Source organism: Hyperolius riggenbachi, chromosome 2, assembly GCF_040937935.1.
Source record: "Hyperolius riggenbachi isolate aHypRig1 chromosome 2, aHypRig1.pri, whole genome shotgun sequence".
Taxonomy (NCBI): Eukaryota; Metazoa; Chordata; class Amphibia; order Anura; family Hyperoliidae; genus Hyperolius; species Hyperolius riggenbachi.
Window position 1 is genome coordinate 527,311,214 of NC_090647.1, and position 26,718 is coordinate 527,337,931.

General features: G+C 45.0%; 1 protein-coding gene across 13 annotated transcripts in view; it reads right to left on the reverse strand.

Annotated features, from left to right (window-relative positions):
* TIAM1 (TIAM Rac1 associated GEF 1) overlaps window positions 1–26,718 on the reverse strand; it is a 497,838-nt gene that overhangs the window by 51,243 nt on the left and 419,877 nt on the right. The window contains exon 1 of one of the 13 annotated variants that reach the window (XM_068270624.1): window positions 19,641–19,700. The exons of the other annotated variants lie outside the window; for them this stretch is intronic. The gene's annotated coding sequence lies outside the window, so the exon portion shown is untranslated. Of the gene's footprint in view, window positions 1–19,640; window positions 19,701–26,718 lie in introns of those variants that run through there. 13 annotated transcript variants of the gene reach the window in all.

The window sequence follows — 26,718 nt, forward strand, 5'->3', positions numbered from 1 at the left end:
AGGTGAAGTTTGTAAATATGTAATAGGAGATAATTTTTGACCATTTCCAGTCCAAGATTATTTACTCGGATGTTCTCCAGCCTTAGTAAATCAGCCCCAATAATATTACAGGTAGCTCTTTGCCCAAGTGCCTCAGTCAAATGTCCAATCAAAAGTTAAATGAAATCAGTTGTCACACACACACACACCTTTTCCCCTATGGCCACATGTGCCAGAGCTCTTAAATTTTAGCATAAGGCCAGCCCCCCGCCCCGGATCTACCATGAAGCTACCTGAATCACGTCATTCAGGCGGCGAAATATAGGGGGCGGAGTTTGGACAAACAGTTTGGGCCACCTGGCACTCGCCCTCTCTCCTGGCCACCTTCCTGGCACACACACTACCCTCCTCATCCACGCATCCCAAAATCCCAGTTGACCGGTGGCACCTGCTGCCCTTCCCTATGACATCATAAGCAGGCGAGGTGTCGATATATGCCACTTATCAAGGCATGCTACGGTAAAACCCCATTACCGGCAAGAGATCACCAAGGCCAGTCAGAGGGGAAGCTTTGGCTCACGACCAATCAGGCAGGGATGCTGGCACCAGACCGGCCAATCACAGCTGCCTGCTGCTCCTTTTGCTAACTGGCGCCGAAGGTCTCGCGGGAGGAACCACGGCACCGTCATTGGGACTATCACTGCACTCGATCAGTAGTAGTGACATCTGATAGGTGTGCTCTTCAGGCAGCAGAAAGTGTAGAACCGCCTGCAATAAGGGCTTTATGAAACTCTGCTGCACCTCACGGGGAGTCATCTGTACTTTGCATGCACGGCTAAGCGTGGTGGCAGCCGCATCTAAACATGCTATGGAGTGGGTTTTCTGCTGACACTGCACCGCTTGTCAAGCACAGACTAACGTGCGGTTACAAACGGGGCCATGCAGATTCATTCAGCTACAACCTGAAGGTTGTCACTGCGTAATAAATCAGAAGCCAAATTCACGGCAAGTGCACAGTTCAGCCCTTCAGAGCCCCAATGCCTCTCAACTGCACTCATGACAAAGCTGATCCAAGACGAAAAACTAACTAACTATGACAAGTAACTTGTCTATATATCTTTTCTAAAGTTTAGATAGTTTGCACAGCATATCTAGCTGCAAACCGCTTCAACAGTTTATGATTATTTATTCCTGTGATACAATGAGGACAGCCATGTTCTGCTTGTGATCATTACATACAGGCAAGCTGCTCTGCATCTCCACCCCTTAGCCGGTGAAAACTACATTCCCCTCCCCCCTCCGCCTCTGAAATCTCTGGCTAGTAACCTCCTCCTCCTGCCCAGACTGAGCTCCCATAAGCCCTTGCTACATGGGTCTCAGAATGCCTAGGCGCTGCAGGAGTTGTGGGCGAGGCTTGTTTAGTTTATAAGGAATTAGGGTATTAAAACAAAAAAAAGTATTTGGCTTCAGGAATGCCCTATAAACTATATGTAAGGGACAGAATTATGCAGTGAGTAAAAGTTTATCTCGGATCCACTTTAAAATAAAAAAAACAAGACTCTCTGTGAGGAGTTCCCCTTTACGCGTTTGTGAATGGCACATGTAGGTAATCACACTGATGGCTGTAAAATTGAATCTCTTGGTGAAATTGATGCATCTCATATGTGAAATTGGTTTGCATTTCAAGGGATGAGTTCCTCTGGGACTTTAATGAGTAAATTAGCGATATCAACTGCAAATTAATCATGATTAAAAACAAAGCTCCTTGCCAACTGATGACTCCTCCTAAACGTTTATAGGAAAACTGTATTGGTGAAACGAGGAGGCCACCAAGGCTGACAACCTTCTGAGCAACCTGGTGATCTCGCCACATTCTCTAAAAGCCCGTACCCACCACACGATTTTTCTGACGATCGGCAGGTTTTATTGAGCAACGAGCGGTCGTTTCTGCAATCTCGTGACGTGGGTACGGGTGCGCGATCACTGAACGACTTTAATGACGCACGCTGATAACGACCCTCACTGCGCATCAGATCTTTAAGATCCCCAAGCAAAGTACCATGATCACTTGCCTTCCCGTTCGTGCCCATCATGTACATCGCAAGCAGGAAGAGCAATTTCCGAACACTCGTAGTCAACGGGACGCCATTGGACCCGCAGGTGGGGAGTATTTAGCTTAAGTCATTAGTCTGAAGTCCAAAAAAATACCAATCCTCTTCAGCAATAAGATCCTAGATGATTCGCCACATCCCCATGGCAGAACAATGTATTTATACCCCCGAAATCCCCAAAATTTTCTGTTCGCTCAGAGCTTTGCACAGTAGCTCTGCCTCTGCTCCAGTCAATCTCCGCCTCTCCCCGCCCCTCTCAGTCATCTTTCACTGAGAGGGGCGGGGAGAGCTGGAGACTGGCTGAGATTGACTGGTACTGGAGGTAGAGCTACAGCACAAAGCTCTGCCTCCTCCGGGCAGCAAAATCCACCACCTGGAACGTCATGGAATTTTGCCCCTGGGATTTGGGGGGTATAAATACCTCGTTCTGCTGTGGGGATGCGGTGTATCAGCTATGATCTTATTGCTGAAGAGGACTGGACAGTAAAAAAAATGAGGTGTTTTTTATAGCTTCGCACACTAAGTCACAGATGTAGACAAGCATTCCTACTGTCTGATCACCTGACCTGACCTCTTGGATTAAGTCAGTACTGGTACCCCTGGATCAGCAATGCTGACCGCCATGTTTAAAGTGGACCTAAACTCCCTCTCTGCTCTAAAAGATACGCAATTGTGATGTGCCAGAGATGAGGGGGGAGTTAGACAGGCTAAACTCTCTAAATACGCACATTTCTCTTCCTGTTTAAGATCAGGTCCACTTTAAGTACGAGTTGGGAACTGGCGATGCAATGGTCGATAGAAAAATGGCCACTGGAGGGGCAGAAGAGATAGTCAATAAGGTGCAATAATTCTGGCAAACTGAATGTAACGTGGAACAAGGCAAATCAAATGTGTTTCTTGCCAATTGGCTTGTTCCAGCTGACAGATCTCTCTCTTTCTAATCCGATTCAATCAGAGAGCGATTTGCCTCTTGGTCTAATCTGCCCATCATTGCTCGATGTATGGCTACAGTTTATTTAACAAATTTTGGAGTTCATTAATCTTGGAACTGAGTATAACCATTAACCATTTGTGCGGATCTCCCTGCAGCAGGTTGTCTCTCTGACCTGTGAGAGGAACCAGACAAGCCCTCACAGTAAAGCTCACCAGTATCCCCGCACAGCATATATCAGATCTACTGAGGATTTATCTTTCCTTAACTAAAGTGGTTACACGTCAAAACATAAATACAGTCACTGAACTCTGGAAAGTTATCACGTCTTCTTGCCCCTATTTCCTGCTGGCAATTTACTTCCTGCTGCCACTAGTCCCGTGTCTGAGGAAAGCGGACAATAGGCATTTGTTCTTTATCTGGTGAGCGCAGAGTTAAACATGCGTGTCACATAGGGGGAGGCACCACACCTGTGTGTGACAATGGCATCACGCTCGCTGCTGCGTCTCCGGTTTATTTATACCATGTAAGAAAGCCGTGACATTTCCTGTCAGAGCACTTCCTTTCTGTCTGATGGACAAGTCTCTCTCGCAGCTTCCTGTGTGCTATTTCTGTGCGGATCCCATATACAGAGGAAACCGGTCCTCCGCTCACAATAAGGTTATCAATCAGCTAAACGTGGTAACTATTGTGAGAAGGGTCATATTATTGCTAGCGCGGATATTTGTCTAAGTGCTAAAAATGTCTTGCAAGCAGGCAATGGGAAGAACACAAGTGGGCACACATATACAGTTATTATTGGTCAATGACTGGCAATTGTATTACTTCCTGAGGTATGAGAGTTTGCCTACACAATCTGCTCATAGTATTCAAAATTTGTTGGCTCTCAAAGGACATAGAAGTGGCAAAAATTGTCCGATCACAATTGGCTGTCCCTAAAGCTGGCCACTAACAATACAATTTGCAAACCATCATTTGAATGATTATTCGTATAAACGATCGGAAATTATCGTTTGGGACCACTAATAGGCAAAAATTTCCAATCTGCTCCGATTAATGAAATTAATCCACAAATCGGATCCATTTAATTAATGTGATTGGATTAGTAAAGAGATTTTTGTCTATTAGTGATCCCAAACAATTATGTCCAATCGTTTGTAAATTATCTTTCGCAAATTGTATCGTTAGTGGCCACCTTAAAGTGACACTGAAGCGAAAAATAAACTTATGATATAATGAATTGTATGTGTGGTACGGATTATAAATAGAACATTAGTAGCAAAGAAAAGAGTCTCATTTTTATTTTCAGTTATATAGCTTTTTTTATTTTATAATAACATTGCATCATTCTGTCATATTTACAATAACAAGCTACACTCTGTATTTATAACTATGAAACAGAGCAAGCAGAGCTAATGACTCTGTAAACTCCCCTGCAGTAAAACCTTTTCTGAAGCTGCCTCTCACTTCGTTTCTTTGATGTATAAGTGCTTCAGAAAATAGGACTGTCTGTGACCCAAGTTGGGTCGTGGAGCTCAGAGAAGCTCTTTTGCATACAGTAGATAAAAACTAAAGTTTCTTAACTCTTCCTGTACTGGAAACAATATGAGACTTGTTGCTTTGCTACCAATGCTCTATTTCAGACCTGTATTACACATACAATTCATTATATCCTGAGTTTATTTTCACTTCAGATTCCCTTTAAGGGGCAGGACCCGCAAAAGCTGTTTCAGTCACACTTTGGAATTGCTGGCTATTGCCGATTATTGCTTATGTGGCCTTGTGGGGTCTCTTTTGCTTCATGTCTTTGGGTATTCAAATTCTGCTGATGGGCGACCAAGCCACCTCAGCTCCTCCCTCCGCTAAGGGGCGTGTGTAACCCAATTCACAGACAGGAGATGATAAGCTCCTCCCTCCACTAAGGGAACGTGTGCAAACCAATTTACATGGAAAGGAGATGAGACTCTAGGAACCGGTCTATTTTTGTTTTACAAAACACAACTCTTCACGGTTAACCAAGTCAAACTTGTGTTCCGTTAACTAAATGAACATTAAAAACACTAAACTTTGTCTAAATGAGTAAGCGCGATAGCAAGCAAGCTTTTCTATTGAAGCCATTGTAAAGGCAAACTTGTTACTGGCAGCACAATCTCATCCAGGGAGTACAGGCATACAAGCCAATATTAATTATTATTATTATTATTTATAAGTACTAACATTTTAATGACACAATGCAATAAGTTCTCAAACAAAACCGAAAAATACTTTTGGAAACGGCTGAGGAGGAAATCAGGTGTTGTCATGGTAACAGTAGGCACTGCAGGGGACGTGTGAACAAAGGGTGCAAGTTCTACCATGGAGTTGCTTCTCGGTTCATTCTAATTGCTAGGCTACAACTGCCACACAGACTGGTGACAAAACACAAAGGCTAATGCTGAAATAGGCTGGGGGGTGGAATAAGAATCATTACTAGGTTTTTATTGCTGTCTGTGTCTCCCGATCAGCTGCTGAATCTCTCAGGTGATTTTAATTAGTGGTAATTGGGTGTCCAAAGCAGCAGCACCTAGTGGCTAGATAGTGTTAAGGGTTCTGCCTCTGACACAGGAGACCAGGGTTCAAAGTAAGCCAGCACCTATTTAGTAAGGAGATATTGGGCAAGACTCCACAACGCTGCTACTGCCAATAGAGCGCGGCTTAGTTGCTGCAGATATGGTGCTTTGAGTCCACCAGGAGGAAAGTGCAATAGAAATGTTCTGTGTCTTTCCTAGTGGTCATTTGGGGGCCGGGGTTGAGAAGTTTGGCTTAGGCATGGGGTGGGGGGGTGGGGGGGGTTAGGGGTTTAAATGCGGACATTAGGTGGGGGGGGTTGTTTTAGGCATTAGGAGGGGAGAGTTCAAGCGAGAATGCGTGCCGGGTAGTGCATAGTAAAATATTGGTAATGCAAATTACTGATATTTTATTACTAGTGACACCCCATGGTACTCAACTCAAGCAGCGCCACCCCAATATGTATTCAGAGTAATGAAAATCCCAGCAAGCGGTTTCACAGAGGTTTTGGAAACAGGCACACAGGCCATTTGAATGGTGGTGGTGTGATTTTCTGCAGAATGTGGGCTACTGGACTTGTGCAGGTGCTGCAGGGAAGCAGGTACACAACTTGGGGAGCTCCAGGGGACATCTATCAACCGGCAGGGATTGGTACATCCCTGGTATTGTTTAAAAGGAAATAAATATAGCAGCCTCCATGCAGCGCTCACTTCAAGTATCCAAGAACGCTCAAATCCAGCGAGAAGCTGTCACAAGCCGATACTGTGAAATACCATTCCGATTCGGCACCAGATCGTTTCCCATAGTCAGAGCCAAAAATAGTACAATATTCCGGTAAGAGTTTTACTGTGGCTAGAAAGCAGAAGTTATTCCTTTCTTGTGAGGCAAACACTGCAGCACAAGCCTGTACCTGCTCTATGAGGAGAACAATCACCAGCAGCCCAACATGCCACTAGAGAACGTGACAGAAGACTTCCATCCCACTCACTGCACAGACACAGCCCGAGCTGGTCCGGGCATGAGCCTGGCCTCTGCCTGACACACCACAGCAATCACAGCATACAAAGGGCTGCTGGGGAAAGTCACGCAAACCTCGAACATTAAAGAGAAACTACGGAAAAGAACGTAATGAATAAAAAAGCTTTATTCATTTATAAATTCTTTAGTCAGTATTTGCCCATTGTCAAATCTTTCCTCACCCTGATTTACAACATGAATGTTACATCTTCTGAAGCCAGGCTGGCCACCCAGAATGCTCTGGGAGAATAATTCTGCATAGCTAAGCAGCCTAGGCTAAGCATTACTGCGACGGCAGCGCGACATACCAATAAATAGCATTCCCTCTACAGGTGACACAGAGGGATGGACAGGTGACATAGGGGGACAGACAGGTGACATAGGGGGACAGACAGGTGACAAAGGGGGACAGACAGGTGACAAAGGGGGACAGACAGGTGACAAAGGGGGACAGACAGGTGACAAAGGGGGACAGACAGGTGACAAAGGGGGACAGACAGGTGACAAAGGGGGACAGACAGGTGACAGAAGGATAAACCGAGGACTTGGGTACGGACAGGTGACACAGGGACCCAGAGGGACAGACAGGTGACGTAGGGGGACAGACAGGCGACACAGGAGAACGGACAGGTGACACAGAAGGATGGACAGAGGACTTGGGTACGGACAGGTGACACAGGGGGATGGACAGAGTGTACGGGGACAGAGGACATAGGGGATAGGCAGGGCCGGATTTGTACTTTCCAGCGCCCTAGGCCGGCTGTCACCAACCCCCCCCCCCCAATTCTGTCCAACTCTAACTAGTGATCACTGAGTTGAATGGGCTCCCCTCTTTTTTGCTGCTTTGCCCCCCTATTCAACAAAGAAGCAGTGCATGCTCTGTAATTTTGCACTCCAGCCTGGATGCACAGCAGCCGATAGTGTTCTAGGCTTGCATAATTCAGAAATGACGCTCATATATGAGCAGCACTTCTCAAGTACGTATACCGATAACACTCCAAGCCTCGGCTGCTGTGCACATGCATACAGGAGTGCGTAATTACAAGAAGCCCGAGAGGACAGAGTATGCACTGCTTCTTTGTCCTTTGTGCGACTAGCTGCAGTCAGAGCCACAAACAGGTGGCAGTGCAGCGCAAAGGAGAGAAGCCCATCCAAAGCAGAACAGGTAAGTAGAAGGATCCCAAACTATACCAGCTGGCATAGATGTAGTGTAATGCTAGGTACACACAATGCAATTCTGACAGATTTACTATCAGATCGATTATTTCCAACATGTCTGATCTGATTTCTGATCAATTTTTCAATCGATTTTCCGTTCATTTCTATGAAAAAATCATTCAGAAAATCATGTTGGAAATAGTCGAACTGACAGTAAATCCGTCAGAAAATTGTATCATGTGTACCTAGCATAAGCTCAGGCGTACTTTACACACTGACAATTTAGCACTTAGGGCAAGTTAAGACCGATCTTAAAATCAGTCAGCAGGAAGTTTTTAAGTTTTGTAATAGAATAATATTTATTTGCTAACCAAAAGAAAACAGTGAGCCTTTGGCTAATGAGCCATCTTTAGACTTCACTACTGTTCCTGTATACAAGATGTTAGGACACACAGCTATATATACAGTCAGCAGTAGATCCATACATTGTTTTGTAAATATAAATAAATATAATACAGTTGTCATTGTTTCAAAACATCCTGCTTTCACTGAATGCTAACACAGTACAATGCTTTGCTGCTTCTAAAAAATGTCAGGAAAGAGTTAAACTGTAGCACAAAGAATGTTGCCGTCATTCTCTAGGAAAGAAAAACAAACCATAAATTTAACAGGTCAGGTCTAACAGGTCAGGTCTAACCGCTCTGACCAAGTAATAAACATCAGTCTGGGGGAGAGGAGAGCTGATAATTCCTGTCCATGAATGTGTGAATAAAGAAACTAATCTGAACTCAAAAGTTCTACTACTTGAGCCCATATATTTTTCTACTCACAGCAGCTTGTATGTCCCCACTCATTATACTGGACAAGATCCTCAGATAACAACAGATGCTGACTGTCATCACACACACTCTGCAGTGAGAGAGATGCAGGGATCTCTGGAATTCAGGCAGAATAGAGCAAAGCAGAAGTGATTTAATTTGACATGTGACCTCTTATCTCTCCAAGTCCTGCGCCCTGCTGAAATGTATCACTCTAGGCCATGGCCTTTGTGGCCTTCCCAGAAATCCGGCCCTGCGGATAGGTAGAAGCGGACATGGGGTAGGGGGAAGTGGACACGGGGGGGACATAATTTTTTTTTTTTTTGGGGGGGGGTCTTGCACTGTAGACACACCAGGTTTAGCATATTCCCCCCCCCCCCTGGATTTAGTCCTCTAAATCTAGGTGTCTCATAGTCCAAAAATAAGCTACCTTATATATTGTAAAGTGCTGCGTATGTTGGACTGAAAAAAATTATTGCCTCCTCATTGAAAGTTCATGGCAGAGATGGAGTTGCACTGAACATCTTTTACCTGCCGGATCCTCCCAATTCACTGACAACTCTGGATCGAGCAAATAAAACTGCTTAGCTCTCATTACACAGAGTTATTTGGCTTTCCTCCAGATACCTTCAGAGCACTATTTATACATTACAGAGCAAGTCATACAGTCTAGCAAATGCCACAAGCCAGCGCAGGTACCGGAGCAGCACTGTGATCAGCTATTGCCAAAGCAGCTCCACCTCATCTGTAACATTTCAGCCAACCACAGATTGGACAGACTGGAGCTACACACATAAGAAGTCATCTATTAAGATTCCCCAGAGCTAGAAGTCTTCTGAGATCAAAAGTGGTTCTGTTCACCTGGCCTGGATGTATCGTACCAATAAGTGCCTGCCAATAGGTGGTAAAACATTACCTGCCTGCTGCGCAGTACACTGTGGACGTGGACTTGATTGACAATGACGCTCGTGCAGGTGCAGTGAGGACGACCTTGAGGCGGGCGGGGACCCTGCGGCGTGGGACATATCGCTGCAAGGGGTTGAGGAAGCCCCGGGTAAGTAGATTTTTTTTTATGAGCTCGGACATTCCCTTTTAGGGCCTGTACACACTGGCTGCGATGCGCTGCGTTTTTATAACTGCACACGTTTTTTCAATTGCAATCGCGTTTTTTTAGAGGTCAAATCCCGGGAGACCTTGCAACTTCCTGTTCAAGGACTTTTAGCCAATCACAAGAAAAACACAAACACATTGAAAAATGCAAGTAAAAAAGCAAATGCATTGCAAAAACCCAAGCATGGGATTTTAAAATCACACCGTATGAGATTTTGAAATCGCATTGTTTGCGCGATCGGCGATTCTCAGTGTATACAGGCCCTAAGGGTATTCTGCAAAAGAGGTGAAAACACATTTCTGTGACTCACTGCAAAAATGGCAGAGAGAGGACATTCATCTATCATCCTGCATCAGAATTTTAGGATACAGGTAGTCCCCGGTTAACAAATGAGATAAGGACTATAGTTCCGTTCTTAAAGCAGTAGGATTAGCCATACTATGCCAGGGGAAAAAACACATATATAAGTAGATAAATACTTGATCTACTTACATAACACATACATTGTACTGTCCACGGTTTGATTTCAGTGAATGTTATATAGTAAATGAAGAGAATTCTGTTCCTGGTGGGAACCATGTCTTTTGCCCACAGTTTGAGGCTAAATGCTGATGTCATTTCTGCTCTTAACTTTTTTTTTCTTTTCTCCTCCCGTCGCTGAGTCACCTCAGCCTTACTTGTAAACACAAGTGAGCAGAGGATCGTGTTTCAGCTAGGCAGGGAAATAAATGAAAGAGTAGGAATATATTATAGATAAAAAGAACTCCCAGCATGCAACTGTCTGGCACTGACTATTAATGGGCCAGTGCTCCTAAAGTATGTGATAACTCCAAACCATAACAGGAGAAAAAGTTTTGAAAGTTTTAAATGCAGGATTAGCATCTTTATCACTTAATACACTCAGACCAGTTGCTGATGAAATTTGATTTTTATGGTGATAATCCCGCTTTAACCTGAATCTGTCCCCTCTACCTCCTTTGTGCCTCAGTTACCCCTCTCAGTGTCACCTGTGCCTTCCATAACTCAACTTATGTAGCGTTTTTTTTTCCCTTATGAAAGGAGTCCCATATATGTATAATTATAATTATGTATAATTATATACTCCAAGACCATGTGTCAAAATTAGAAAAAATCTTTATTAAATGTTCTCACACAATCATAAACAATTAAAATCAATAAAATGCCCCCATATGTCCCACAATAAGAGGACCGCCAGGGAAAATTAATCAATCAAGTAGTCACATGTGTTAATACAAGAATCACCATGCAAACATAGCCAGCCAGCAACATCTATAAAGTGCTCGGTGCAATTAGGAAGATGCTACAGCTAACAATAAATCGCCTGTGCAATAAAAACAATGATAAGGATTGTGGACTGTGCCTTCCATGTCCCCTTTTGCCTCCCCACTATGTCACCTTTTGTCCCCCTGTAACCTCAGTGTACCGCAAAAATGAAATTTAATTGGTCTTTGAAGTTTTTAAAAATAGATTTTCTCAAAAATGCCAAGGTCTTTTTGAAAAAAAAAATGTTTTTTAACTTGTTCCCAAGGAATCAAATTTAACATTTTTAAGCTGTTGCCAAGTCGGTTGTTTGTAAGTTAGAGACTACCTGTGTTAAACAATATCCAGTTATAATGGCCAATTGGATATAAAAAGAGGCACCGTAGTAACAGTAGAACACAGCAAAATATTCAGGATACCCACTTTTATGGTAAGTTTATGGTTTCAGCATCAGAAAAACTGCCTATATCCATATATAGCTGTATATTGATATGTAGCTCTGCCCTCTGGGAAATGCTTAGTCTAGGCTGTTTAGGTAGCCTGTGACCTCATCAACCCCCATCACAGAGAGATGTGACTCAGGTAAGGGCTGCAACCCTTCACTACATAAGATAATTTTTCCCATTAGCAGCTTCAATAAAGTTATCTCATTTGAGATAAGTGCTGCTTTTGACCTAAGTCTGCAGAACTCGTCGTGCGGAAAATTCTTGGAATGCTTTGATCTCTCTCTACTAGCAGAAAACATAGAAACTAAAAGCAGAAGTCCTCTGATAATGTTTCACTGCCCTCTAGTGACAAGTGGCCATACATACACATTACAGCAGTAGTAATTAGAAGCGAGGAAATAGAACAAAAAATAAAAAAAAAGATAAAGTAAATTGGCCTGGAGCACTTGCAAGCCTCTAAATAAATTGGCTGCTAAAGGGTTAACACCTAAGCCAGGTTTTCAGGATCACTTATGTTCTCTAAAGATCTGCAGGCCTGGTGTACATCAACAAATGAGACCCAGGGCGTTAATGTCATGTGCTGTATCCATGACAACCATCAGAAACTATTACAGTAAAAAACAGAACAGCATGAGGTGAGTTTTTTTATAACGCGGAACTGTATTGCTGCGGGACTAGGAGAAAATCACTAGAAAGACCTGTGAAGGCGGAAATCCCATTTAATTGCTGCCATGGGGAAAGTATGATTTCAGGAAGAATGTTTCTGTGAAGCTGTTACAATGCGTTTGTGAGGTGTTGCTGAAGGGTTGGTAATACCCCTCGCTGGGCCTTTACAATATATTCCCATAAACAGCCAAATAGAAAATACACAATTAAAGGTAGCACAAAGGAACATGCTGCATTTTTCAAAAATGCATTATTAAAATGCAAATGCAGACAGCAACAAAGATCACAAATGACGATGGCTTAGAAGATCCAACTCTACATTTAAAGGATATCTAACCTAAGGCAGCGTTACCACAGATAAGCAAAGAGGTAGGTTTATGGTGGATTCACATTACTCTGGGTGTTGTCTGTTTCCATCTTCATTCCCTTCAGCTCCTGTAATCACTCCTCAAAAAATTAGACTTTTGAGCGAAATATTTTCAGACAGGAAGGGGTGGGCTTGCATCAATGTTTTCTCCTCCTCTTAAGGGGAGGGAATGGGGCAGGGAGGGAATGGGGCGGGGTGGGAATGGGAGGGTGAAAGGAAGGAACATCACAGCGAGCACACCTCTTCCTGTCTGAATATTTAACTCAAGCCAAAAGTCCAACTTTTTAAAGAGTAATTACTGGCCAGTGGGCCCAAGGGGAATGGACAATGCACAGAGGTATGTGGATGCAGCACAAACATACCTCTGTGCACACCTTAGATAGCGTAGCCTCGGGTCAGGTGACTCGGCATTACCAATAAGGAGGTTAAACGTGCGAGGTTCTGAAATTAATGTTTTAAAGGCAAAAGCTTAATTCTGTTTATACTAACACAATATGGTTCTAGATGTGCAAAGTCAAGATGTGTCGGTGATAAATTGCCTAAGGTACACACCATTAATATGCGTTACCTATTCCCAGGACCACCAAGATTCATCTTAAACCCCTGGAAATCTATAAAAGGTCCTAGGGACTGGAAGTGAGGATAATTTTACCAGACCCCCACACTAGAGGAAACTTTTCTGTCACGTTCCTCTCAACACTAGAGGACGCTTTCCTGTCACACACCTCTCCACACTAGAGGACACTTTTCTGTCATGATCCTCTCCACACTAGAACGCTTTCCTGTTACTCTCCTCTCTACACTACAGGATGCATTTCTGTCACTCTCCTCTCCACAATTGGGGCACTTTCCTATCACGCTCCTCTGCATGTTAGAGGACGCTTTTCTATATGGTGCCACGATGAAGAGAATTGTACGATTTCTCACATCCTGTTGTTACGGATGTCACAAAAAGACAAGAAGTGAATGAAAAACACAAACAAGGTCAGACAATAAAAACACTCCCTCCTCTAGAGGGTGGATAAGTCAGCATACGTTTTTACTGGCATTTGTGCCCTATTGGGGAGATTTAAATTAACAGGAAGTGAGAGGAAATCTACTCAGTGGAGAAATCGATAGCAATAACAGATAGTTCTAAACCTCCGCCTTATCCAAACATGCAAAAAAAGATTTTGTGTTAAGCCGGTCTTTAGATATTTTCTTACTACATGCTCAGTTTCTGGTTCTGAGGTTCATGTTGTACAATCTTCTAGCATGATAAAAAAAATAATTCTAACATCATTAGATGGAACTGGGGAACAGTCAGAGAAGTTGTAGAACAGCAACCACAATTAGCAAAGAGCGTGAACGTAAGGCTCAGGGAATTGAGACTTTCACTGGTGGTAGATCAATGCTTAGAGTACGGAGTCTTCTACTGCAATACACCAAAGCTCTAGCATTGTACATCCTCTCCAGAGCAGGGAGCCGATTCTACTGTGATACGAACAATGAATCACCAGAATTAACTTGTCAGTCGGAGACCGGCAAGTACAGCTATTTACCAAGACAAGTTCCGTCTCCCCTCCTCTTCAGTCTCCTTCTCTCTCTCCCTCTGAGCTGAACTTGAAAGGGCTGCTGCATATCTAATCCTGGCAAACCATGTTTTTTTAGAATAAACCTTTTCCTCCACTCTTATCGTCACACAAGAGATGAGCAACTGGCAGCTGAAGGCTTAAAATATTAAACTTTGCGGATTAACCGATTTACAGGATAACAAGGTGAAAAATCAAAGCAGCTTCTATGGCAGGGTATGCTCTGATCAGTACAGGTCCTATGGCTCTGAAGCAAGGAGTCTTACGGCCATGCACATTCTGATCTGAACAGGTCCCATAGCTCCACCACACCGAGTCCTACAGCTGGGTATGTTCTAATCAGGACAGGTCCTTTGGCTCTGAAAGGATACCCGAGGTGACATGTGACATGATGAGATAGACATGTGTATGTACAGTGCCAAGCACACAAATAACTAGGCTGTGTTCCTTTTTTTTCTTTCTCTGCCTGAAAAAGTTAAACATCAGGTATGCAAGTGACAGTTTCTAACCAGGTGGAACACGGTCAAATTATAGCGTTTCCCTCAATGATAAGAAATTACTATAAACACTTTCGTAGCAGAAAATGGCTTCTGAGAGAAGGAAAGAGATAAAAAGGGTCAACAGTTTATAGATTTTAGCCTTGGCATACTTCAATGAATGTGTAATTGAGCAAAAACCATAAACCAGTAAAACTTAAAAAGTAGATTTAAATATAAAATAAAACTGTGGAATATCTTAAAAAGTAATTTTTAGGAGAAGGAGGGTAGATACAACTGTTTATTCCATTTGTTTATTTTCACCTCGGGTGTACTTGAGGCATGGAGCCACACAGCTATGCAAATTCTGATTAGGGCAGGTCTTAAATCTCCACAGCATGGAGTCCTACAGCCATAAAAGTTCTAATCAGGACAGGTCCTACAGTTGCGTGGAATGGAGACCTCAAGTGGAGTATGTTCTAATCAGAACAGGTCCTATAGTTTTGCAGCATGGAGTGCTACAGCCAAGGTGTGTTCTGATCAGGACAGGTTCTATAACCCTGTAGCATGGAGTCCTTCAGCCATGAATCTTCTGATCAGGACAGGTTCTATAGCTCCCCGGTATAGAGTCCTACAGCCGGGTACGTTCTGATCGGGACAGGGTCCTATAGCTTCTGCAGCATGGAGTCCTACAACTGGTTATGTTCTGATCAGGACAGGTCCTATAGCTCTGCAGCATGGAGTCCTACAGCCAGGTATGTTCTGATCAGGACAGGTCCTATAGCTCCATGGCATGGAGTCCAATAGCCAGGTATGTTCTGATCAGGACAGGTCCTATAGCTCCATGGCATGGAGTCCTACAACTAGGTATGTTCTGATCAGGACAGGTCCTATAGCTCCTCGGTATAGAGTCCTACAGCCAGGTATGTTCTGATCAGGACAGGTCCTATAGCTCCGCCGCATGGAGTCCAATAGCCAGGTATGTTCTGATCAGGACAGGTCCTATAGCTCCATGGCATGGAGTCCTACAACCAGGTATGTTCTGATCAGGACAGGTCCTATAGCTCCGCCGCATGGAGTCCAATAGCCAGGTATGTTCTGATCAGGACAGGTCCTATAGCTCCATGGCATGGAGTCCTACAGCCAGGTATGTTCTGATCAGGACAGGTCCTATAGCTCCGCCGCATGGAGTCCAATAGCCAGGTATGTTCTGATCAGGACAGGTCCTATAGCTCCATGGCATGGAGTCCTACAGCCAGGTATGTTCTGATCAGGACAGGTCCTATAGCTCCGCCGCATGGAGTCCAATAGCCAGGTATGTTCTGATCAGGACAGGTCCTATAGCTCCATGGCATGGAGTCCTACAGCCAGGTATGTTCTGATCAGGACAGGTCCTATAGCTCCGCCGCATGGAGTCCAATAGCCAGGTATGTTCTGATCAGGACAGGTCCTATAGCTCCATGGCATGGAGTCCTACAGCCAGGCATGTTCTGATCAGGACAGGTCCTATAGCTCTGCAGCATGGACTAAAATGCCCAACAAATTACCTAACTAGCCCAGTTGCAAGCCACTGCACAAGAAAGCTCCCGACTGCATGCACCCCCCAATAGCCAGCGCAGCTCACAAAGACTAACTGGGCTTGTGCAAACCGCACCTGGTGGAGCATGATCGGAAGGTTTGTGCGGCCAGGATCGCCCATGGCCTCACAGCAGTACAACAGAAGGGACTAGATGGAATCTGTGGGACCACACATACTACAGGAGTCTGGAGAAAGCTCCAGGTAAATAAAAATCCTAACTTTAAAGTGTACCGATCATTTCCTAGTTCTTCCACCTCAGTTTCCCTTTCCCAGCATAAGGAAATAGTTGGAGGTGTGTCTTACTACAGAGCAAAACAAAAAGCTCATCAGTTCAACTAAACTGGAAGTGACCTCTGCCCTCTCTCCTTCCCTAAAGCAGGGCTGTGGAGTGGGAGTTGGAGCAATTTTGGGTACCTGGAGTTGGAGTCTGTGGTTTCAGAGTAGGGAGTCTGAGTCGGATGATTTGTGTACCAAATCCACAGCCCTGGTAAGTATTAGACTAAGGAGTCGGAGTCGAGGAGTCTGTGCCATTTTGGCTACCAGGAGTTGGTGGTTTTATAAACTGAGGAGTCAGAGTCGGATGATTTTTGTACAGACTCCACAGCCCTGCCCTAAAGGCTCATATACATTAGAGTAAAAAATTGTGCAAACGAATGATGAATCATTTCGATATATAAAAAAAAAAATAAAAAAAAAGGCAAACTACGCTTTTAGATGAACAATCTACGAAGATTATCGTGTGTTTTGAACAACCATCATGACGGATTGCGCGGCAGATATAATCTCTCATAGTCATCAGTGAGTACAAAGCTATAAATGATTGTGTCCACAAAGTCTATAGCGCTTTTTGCACGCTCGACATCTTTTAATGATCAGATCGTTTACATAGTTTGCATCACATCGCGTTTATCTCTACAAAGATTGATCGTCCATCGGTTGATTTACAAGGTATGTCTTTCAGTGTGTACGTAGCTCAGTACTAGTCTGCTGTTTATCACAGCTCTATTGGCTGACTATTACTATACCTCAACAGGCAGTGAAGTACTTATCAGACACAGGTGGTGTTGTACAGAAAACTGTTTAGAGACATCAGAGGTCAGTGTAGATAACTGTGGCTCAGTAATATAAAATGTGGGTTACACAGAACACAAGAGAACATTCATCTGAGGTACACGTAAGTGGCAATCCAAATTTAGGATTTCCAAATGTATGACCAGCTGTAGTTTGTATGAACCTCTTCATCTTACACATCCCAGAATGTCACTCCTTACCCAAATCCAGCATGCAGGACCCAGTGTTCTCCCCAGGCTCTTTTAGCCGGGTGCTCCACCCAGCTAGATTTGGTGAGCACCCGGCTGTCATCGGTAAACCCAGCATGCCAGGACCCCTTATCCAAACCCAGCATGCCAGGACCCCCTTATCCCAATCCAGCATGCCAGGACCCCTTATCCCAATCCAGCATGCCAGGGCCCCTTATCCAAACCCAGCATGCCAGGACCCCTTATCCAAACCCAGCATGCCAGGACCCCTTATCCAAACCCAGCATGCCAGGACCCCTTATCCAAACCCAGCATGCCAGGACCCCTTATCCAAACCCAGCATGCCAGGACCCCTTATCCAAATCCAGCATGCCAGGAACCCCTTATCCAAATTCAGCATGCCAGGACCCCTTATCCAAACCCAGCATGCCAGGACCCCTAATCCAAATCCAGCATGCCAGGGACCCCTTATCCAAATCCAGCATGCCAGGACCCCTTATCCAAATCCAGCATGCCAGGACCCCTTATCCAAATCCAGCATGCCAGGACCCCTTATCCAAACCCAGCATGCCAGGACCCCTTATCCAAACCCAGCATGCCAGGACCCCTTATCCAAACCCAGCATGCCAGGACCCCTTATCCAAACCCAGCATGCCAGGACCCCCTTATCCCAATCCAGCATGCCAGGACCCCTTATCCCAATCCAGCATGCCAGGGCCCCTTATCCAAACCCAGCATGCCAGGACCCCTTATCCAAACCCAGCATGCCAGGACCCCTTATCCAAATCCAGCATGCCAGGGACCCCTTATCCAAATTCAGCATGCCAGGACCCCTTATCCAAACCCAGCATGCCAGGACCCCTAATCCAAATCCAGCATGCCAGGGACCCCTTATCCAAATCCAGCATGCCAGGACCCCTTATCCAAATCCAGCATGCCAGGACCCCTTATCCAAATCCAGCATGCCAGGACCCCTTATCCAAACCCAGCATGCCAGGACCCCTAATCCAAATCCAGCATGCCAGTACCCCTTATCCAAACCCAGCATGCCAGGACCCCTTATCCAAACCCAGCATGCCAGGGCCCCTTATCCAAACCCAGCATGCCAGGACCCCTTATCCAAACCCAGCATGCCAGGACCCCTTATCCAAACCCAGCATGCCAGGGCCCCTTATCCAAACCCAGCATGCCAGGACCCCTTATCCAAACCCAGCATGCCAGGACCCCTTATCCCAATCCAGCATGCCAGGACCCCTTATCCAAATCCAGCATGCCAGGACCCCTTATCCAAACCCAGCATGCCAGGACCCCTAATCCAAATACAGCATGCCAGGACCCCTTATCCAAATCCAGCATGCCAGGACCCCTTATCCAAACCCAGCATGCCAGGACCCCTTATCCAAACCCAGCATGCCAGGACCCCTAATCCAAATCCAGCATGCCAGGACCCCTTATCCAAATCCAGCATGCCAGGACCCCTTATCCAAACCCAGCATGCCAGGACCCCTTATCCAAACCCAGCATGCCAGGACCCCTTATCCAAATCCAGCATGCCAGGACCCCTAATCCAAATCCAGCATGCCAGAACCCCTTATCCAGCATGCCAGGACCCCTTATCCAAACCCAGCATGCCAGGACCCCTTATCCAAACCCAGCATGCCAAGACCCCCTTATCCAAAGATCGCAAGTCAGGGCCCAACACACAAAGCAACGCCTATAAACGGAACAGATAAAACCACAACCCATAGAAAAAGCAGGCAGATCTGAGCTACACCACAATCTGGTTTATTTACATGCATCAATTGGACAACCATCAGCAACCAGAAATTTTACCTGAGCTGTTAAAATAACAAAAGTGGTTGGTACAAACTTGCTATCCAATGCATCACAAACCCACAAATCTAAATGTGTCCATTAACGGTACAATATTTTCATCAGATGCGATCATTCGATCAGATTCGCAGGACCATAAGGTAATTATGGATTGTTCCCAAAAACAGGTTCAAGTAGGTCACTTTCTCTCTTCAGGTACGATCGAACATCCAACATTCCGATCGACAAAATTCTGTAGTCCAATCGGCCATAGAATCATTTCAAAGTGATTTTCTGCACATGCTGCGTTTTCTGTACAATTCGACCAAAAACAATCTGAATGATCGCCTCTGAGGAAAATATTGTAGCGTTATTTGGAAGCTTTAGAGATATCTCAACATTCCAGCAATGTGATCCTTTGTCAGGCGAGGTGGAATGATATGCCTCCTTCTAGATATAAGCCAGAGGCTTCAGGGTATAAGAAGAATGCTGGAGGTCTCCTCATCCGTACCTTATGGAGGATTACAGCTTCATGGTGTGGATTCCTCCTGACTCGGCGAGGATCCTCAGACTTGTGGCCAACGCTCCACCAGCAGCTCAGGCCAGGAGGACCACCAGTGATGCCCTCTCTGTAGACTCCTCGCGGCTCAGCGTAGGTGCGGCAGGCAAGACCCAACTTGAAGCTGCGAGTGACAGCCGGCAAATTGAGGGTTATATACACAGAACATTCTTCTGTTCAACGAGAGGCAACGAACGCTTCCAGGGATTTTTAAAGAGCAAAATGGGATTTGCCTCCCTCTCTCTCACTCTCCCCTAAAAAGAAAACGCTGAGATTGAAAAGGCTTAATTTATCCTTGTTTAAGCCCAGCCAGACGGGTGACTGCTTGTCAGGGAGAGAGTGATCGCTACCAGAACCCAAACGCCCCCCACCCTGAGAGAGCGGAGCAGAGAGAGTGTGATGTCGGGAGCTGTTCCCAGCTATATGCGCCAGAAAAAGTAACATGTCATTAGCAAGATTAAACAAAAGGTTCAGTGCACAGGGACGCCTATACAATGATGAAGGGGGGGGGGGGGGGGGGAAGGGGGGACGACGACAAAGAGCTACACTGCAATGGAGGTGCCCATAAGGAACAGTCCCTGATCACTTGCACCAGGAGAGATCAGAAAGTCAATAGGTCACCTTTTAAAACAAACCTGAACTCAGAACTTTCTCTATGCTCTAAAAGATAAGCAGCAGCATAATAACCTTTAAAGAAAGACATTTCTTTGTTACAGCTGATACAACTCCTGCAATAGATTATTAGATTTCATGAGAGCTCTACTGAAATTAAAGAGGAACTCCAGTGAAAATAATGTAATAAAAATAGTGTATATAGTTATGTATAAATTACTTAGTAAGTATTTGCCCGTTGTAAAATCTTTCCTCTCCCTTTCTGATATTTATCACATTGTGACATTTTGGCAGGTGATGTCACTGGAAGGAGATGCTGCTTGCTTTTTTGGCTGTTGGAAACCGTTCTAAACAGCTATTTCCCACAAGGCAATGAGGTTCACAGACAGGAAACTGTCAGGACCATGGTCATGACATCACACTGTGGGAGGAGTTTCACCACAATATCAGCCATACAGACCCCCTGATGATCCATTTAAAGTGGACCCAAATTAAAAATACAAGATTTCAGAAATAAAATCTATTTTCTAAATTATAATAATAAATAGCAGCCTTTTTTCAGCTGCATGATGACAAATATATAATATTTTACATTTATTGGAGAAACCCCTCCCTTCCTTTCAAATTACCGGGATTTTTCTGGCAAACTGGTGGAGTAGGAGGTGTCCGGCAATGGAGGAATTGCTAATGGCTGCCCCCAGTATAACCCTAGTTATGAAAAGAGAAGGGTGAAAAGCATGCACTGAAATGCTCATAGGCTTGCAGGAGTGTTTATTTAGCTTTGTATGTGTCAGAGTGGTGCAACTAAATATTTTTAATTAAAAAAATGTTTGGTTTGGGTCCGCTTTAAGAAAAGATAAAGATTTCTCATGGAAAAGGGGGTATCAGCCACTGATTGGGATGAAGTTCAATTCTTGGTCACAGTTTCTCTTTAAGGGGCAGATCGATGATTTATGAAAATTTCCTTTCAATCGCAATTATCGGATCGCAAGGTCAATCATTTGCCAATATTGCATTGTTCATGGGCTCCCTTTGATTGGCTTAACCCCTGCCCTAAAATCATCTCTACGCTGCGGTAGGTGTACAGATTGTGAACCAAAGTCGGTGATGAACGGTTTAACGCTTTCTGTAAAGTTCTGGAGAAAATCTGTCAGATATAAAAAAAATAGACTAATAAGATTAATAATGAAAATTTACTACAGTATATGGCGAGCCAGACAAAGGAAATGTTACATATCCTGTATAACAAGACAGAAATGTAATATCGCGCACAGAACTTGTAATAAGCACATAATTCCCACTTCATCTGGCAGCGCAGAGTGAAACGGCAGCCAATAGGAAACGACGAGAGGATCCAAGAAGCCGACTGACATAAACTACATCTGGGATGACAGTTGTACCAGCGAATGCCAGGAGGAAAGGTCCTAAAACAGGACGCTCATTGCTGGTGACATAACATCCTGGCATGCTGCGGCTCTAACAAGCCTGCTGAAAAGAGCAGTGAGCGTAGATTATACACAAATACAGTACAGCGATGTCAACATACACTGAATCAGCTCTATGCAAAACATCCCATTCTAGCATACACTGAGGAGGGCACAGGGCAGCATCGTCCAGATAGCAAGATCCTGTGCCCAATCCAATGCAGCAACTACAAGTCTCAGCATGTCACACCAGGCAGGCAAGAACTACACATCCCAGCATGAAGGAAAGAACTACAGGTCACAGCATGGCATAGCAGGAAGGAAAGAACTACAGGTCGCAGCACATCATGACGGTAAGGACTACACGTCCCAGCATTACATAGCAGGAGGGAAAGAACTACCCACCTCAGCATGCCATAGCAGGTCCCAGCATGCTGTAGCAGGAAGGTATGAACTACATGTTGCAGCATGTCGTAGCAGGAAGGAACGAACTGCATATCCAAGCATGTCATAGCAGGAAGGTAAGGACTACACATCCAAGCATGTCATAGCAGGCAGGAAAGAACTACATGTCCCAGCATGTCATAGCAGGAAGGTAAGGACTACACATCCTAGCATGCCATAGCAGGAAGGAAAGAACTACATGTCCCAGCATGTCATAGCAGGAAGGTAAGGACTACACATCCTAGCATGCCATAGCAGGAAGGAAAGAACTACATGTCCCAGCATGTCATAGCAGGAAGGTAAGGACTACACATCCCAGCATGCCATAGCAGGCAGGAAAGAACTACACGTCCCAGCATGTCATAGCAGGAAGGTAAGGACTACACGTCCTAGCATGCCATTGCAGGAAGGAAAGAACTACATGTCCCAGCATGTCATAGCAGGAAGGTAAGGGCTACACATCCTAGCATGCCATAGCAGAAAGGTAAGAACTACACATCCCAGCATGCCATAGCAGGCAGGAAAGAACTACATGTCCCAGCATGTCATAGCAGGAAGGTAAGGACTACACATCCTAGCATGCTATAGCAGGAAGGAAAGAACTACATGTCCCAGCATGTCATAGCAGGAAGGTAAGGACTACACATCCTAGCATGCCATAGCAGGCAGGAAAGAACTACACGTCCTAGCATGCCATAGCAGGCAGGAAAGAACTACACGTCCCAGCATGTCATAGCAGGAAGGTAAGGACTACACATCCTAGCATGCCATAGCAGGCAGGAAAGAACTACATGTCCTAGCATGCCATAGCAGGCAGGAAAGAACTACACGTCCCAGCATGTCATAGCAGGAAGGTAAGGACTACACGTCCTAGCATGCCATAGCAGGAAGGTAAGGACTACACATCCTAGCATGCCATAGCAGGCAGGAAAGAACTACACGTCCCAGCATGTTATAGCAGGAAGGTAAGGACTACACATCCTAGCATGCCATAGCAGGAAGGAAAGAACTACATGTCCCAGCATGTCATAGCAGGAAGGTAAGGACTACACATCCTAGCATGCCATAGCAGGAAGGTAAGGACTACACATCCTAGCATGCCATAGCAGGCAGGAAAGAACTACACGTCCTAGCATGCCATAGCAGGAAGGTAAGGACTACACATCCCAGCATGCCATAGCAGGAAGGAAAGAACTACATGTCCCAGCATGTCATAGCAGGAAGGTAAGGACTACACATCCCAGCATGCCATAGCAGGCAGGAAAGAACTACACGTCCCAGCATGTCATAGCAGGAAGGTAAGGACTACACATCCTAGCATGCCATTGCAGGAAGGAAAGAACTACACGTCCCAGCATGTCATAGCAGGAAGGTAAGGACTACACATCCTAGCATGCCATTGCAGGAAGGAAAGACCTACATGTCCCAGCATGTCATAGCAAGAGGGAAAGAACTACACGTCCTAGCATGCCATAGCAGGCAGGAAAGAACTACACGTCCCAGCATGTCATAGCAGGAGGGAAAGAACTACAGGTCCCAGCATGTCATAGCAGGAAGGAAAGAACTACAGGTCCCAGCACGTAATAGCAGGAAGGAAAGAACTACACGTCCCAGCATGCCATAGCAGGAAGGTATGAACTACATGTCCCAGCATGTCTTGGCAGGAAGAAAAGAACTACATGCCCCAGCATGTTGTAGCAGGAAGGAAAGAACTACACGTCCCAGCATGCCATAGCAGGAAGGGAAGAACTACTCATTCACAGCATCTCATAGCATGATGGTGAGAACTACATGTCCCAGTGGGAAGGGAAGAACTTCACACATCCCAGCATGTAGCAGGAAGGGAAGAACTACACATCTCAACATGTCATAGCTGGGAGCAAAGAACTACAGGTCCCAGCAGGTCATGGCAGACAAGAACAACACCTCCCAGCATGTCATGGCAGGCAAAAACTACAGGTCCCAGTATGTCACAGCAGGCAGGAAAGAACTACATGTCCCAGCAGGCAACAACTACATGCCCCAGAATGTCACCGCAGGTAAGAACTACAGATCCCAGCAGGCAGGCAAGAACTACACATCCCAGCATGTCACGGCAGCCAGGCAAGAACTACACTTTCCAGCATGTCATAGCAGCCAGGCAAGAACTACACATCCCAGCATGTCACGGCAGCCAGGCAAGAACTACAGGTTCCAGCAGGCAGGAAGAACTACACAGAGTTGACTGTAATAATAATAAAAGCACAAATAGTAATAATACTAATAATAAACAAATGCCACACAGTGGAAGCATCTACAGTAATAAAAAATAAAAAAAAATCAGAAGGCTATAAATATTGTCATTACTGTAGCACAAGTTAAGAGGCTGGTTTAAAAATGACTATGCTTCTGCAGATCTTACAACTAAATATTAAGGTAGATCCACTCAATTGCAAACCATCCCTGACCTTTAGGGCTCATTCACACTACACAACGCATGCAGGAAGAGGATTTCATGCATGCGCTCCCGACGCTAGGCATGTCCGCTGTGTTGCGTCAAAGCAGATGTCGGCGGACTCGACAAGTCAATGGACTTTCATGTTACTCTACCTATCACACACAACATGCGTTTCGTCATTACTGATGGCGCAGCACCTAGTGTGAATGACAAATGGAAATATAAAGCCACAAATATAAAACATAATACATAATCCAAAATGTTTCCAAAACTACAACCTTCAAAAAAAGTCTACATTTCAGGCACATCTGATGCATTCCGTGATTTAAAGCATGGGTCAGCAGAGAGGGGAACTCGGTGAAGCAGTCCTGTGAGGAGGGTTACTTACCGGTACTCTGTGCTGGCTGGTCAGATGTCATTGTCTGGCTTGTGAGAGGGCAGAGCATGAGATGAGGTAAGGGGTGCTGAGGTGAGGAGGGTTACTCTGTGCTGGCTGGTCAGATGTCATTGTCTGGCTTGTGAGAGGGCAGAGCATGAGATGAGGTGAGGGGTGCTGAGGTGAGGAGGGTTACTCTGTGCTGGCTGGTCAGATGTCATTGTCTGGCTTGTGAGAGGGCAGAGCATGAGATGAGTGAGGGGTGCTGAGGTGAGGAGGGTTACTCTGTGTCGGCTGGTCAGATATTGTCTGGAGCTTGTGAGGGGGCAGAGCATGAGATGAGGGGCGCTCTGGTGAGGAGGTTACTTACTCTGTGCAGGCTGGTCAGAAGTCATTGTCTGGATCTTGTGAGAGGGAAGAGGCGAGAGTCTCTATTCCTCCCAGAAAGCAGGAAGTGAAGCCTTCAGAGGCTCTTTCCTGCACATATCAATAAGCCTTCCATCCTATATAAGGTTATCTCCTGGAAAGTATAACAGGCATTGTATATGGAAAGCTGAGCATATCTCAGCCCAGAGAGGGGGTGATTACAGGAAAGGGGCATCGAGAAGACGCATGCAAAAGTTAAAGGGAAATGCCAGTTGCTCCAAAATCTATGTCCTTTTGTCATTCCAATGTTATTACAGATTGTCTTCCCATTGCAGTCTGCAGCCTGATGGGAGTGTCTTAAAGGGCCTGGATGCTCAAAGCATTTTTTTTTTTAAAGGAACAATATCAAGTAACAGTTTTGTTTTTTTTCAATTGAGATATGAACATTTATGCTGTTAAGTCTGGGTGTATACATTTTAATGCTTATCTTTGTATTTACTGTTATCAAATTCCATTCACACATCAGTGTCATTGGTGGCTGAGTGAACCATGAGAGGAGGGGAGATTCCTTCACAGTACATCTGTTAACCCTGTGCGTTAGAGAAAGCTCTCACTGCAGCTGCCTGTCTGTCTCGGAGAGCTCTCTGCAGAAAGCAGCGGAAATGTAACTTAGTCAGTACGTTATAAAGTTGAAGAACACTCGGCATTTAGAAATTGTCTTTAGAGGGAGAGGGGAAATCAAACAGCATCTGTATTGGTTCTGTGGTTTGCACCCCTGTATAACACCTGTATGGGGGATTTACTGGACAAGCCAAGCAACGTGCAGCCGGAAACACATGGGTAGAAAACACTCAGCAAATATCTCTGTACATAAAGGCAGACCGGGCACTGTCACTTGTACGCTTTATTGCCTCTGTAGCCATACATGTAAGTTGTCTTCATATAGAAAATTCATTACATCTGCCATACAGTAAATGGATCAATCAAACCTGACACATCTAGTGCTGGGGATGGTGGTGACCATGGGGAAGAAAAGGACGGCACAACAGCCGTTTCACGCCTGACTGGCGCTTGCTCACGTGTGTGTCCTGTCGGCGTGAAACGGCTGTTGTGCCGTCCTTTTCTTCCCCATGGTCACCACCATCCCCAGCACCAGATGTGTCAGGTTTGATTGATCCATTTACTGTATGGCAGATGTAATGAATTTTCTATATGAAGACAACTTACATGTATGGCTACAGAGGCAATAAAGCGTACAAGTGACAGTGCCCGGTCCACCTTTATGTACAGGGAAATGTAACTTATGTGCAACATTTGTAATAGTATGTGAAACCTAACACCAGAGGCATTTCATATCACTCTGGTTCAATA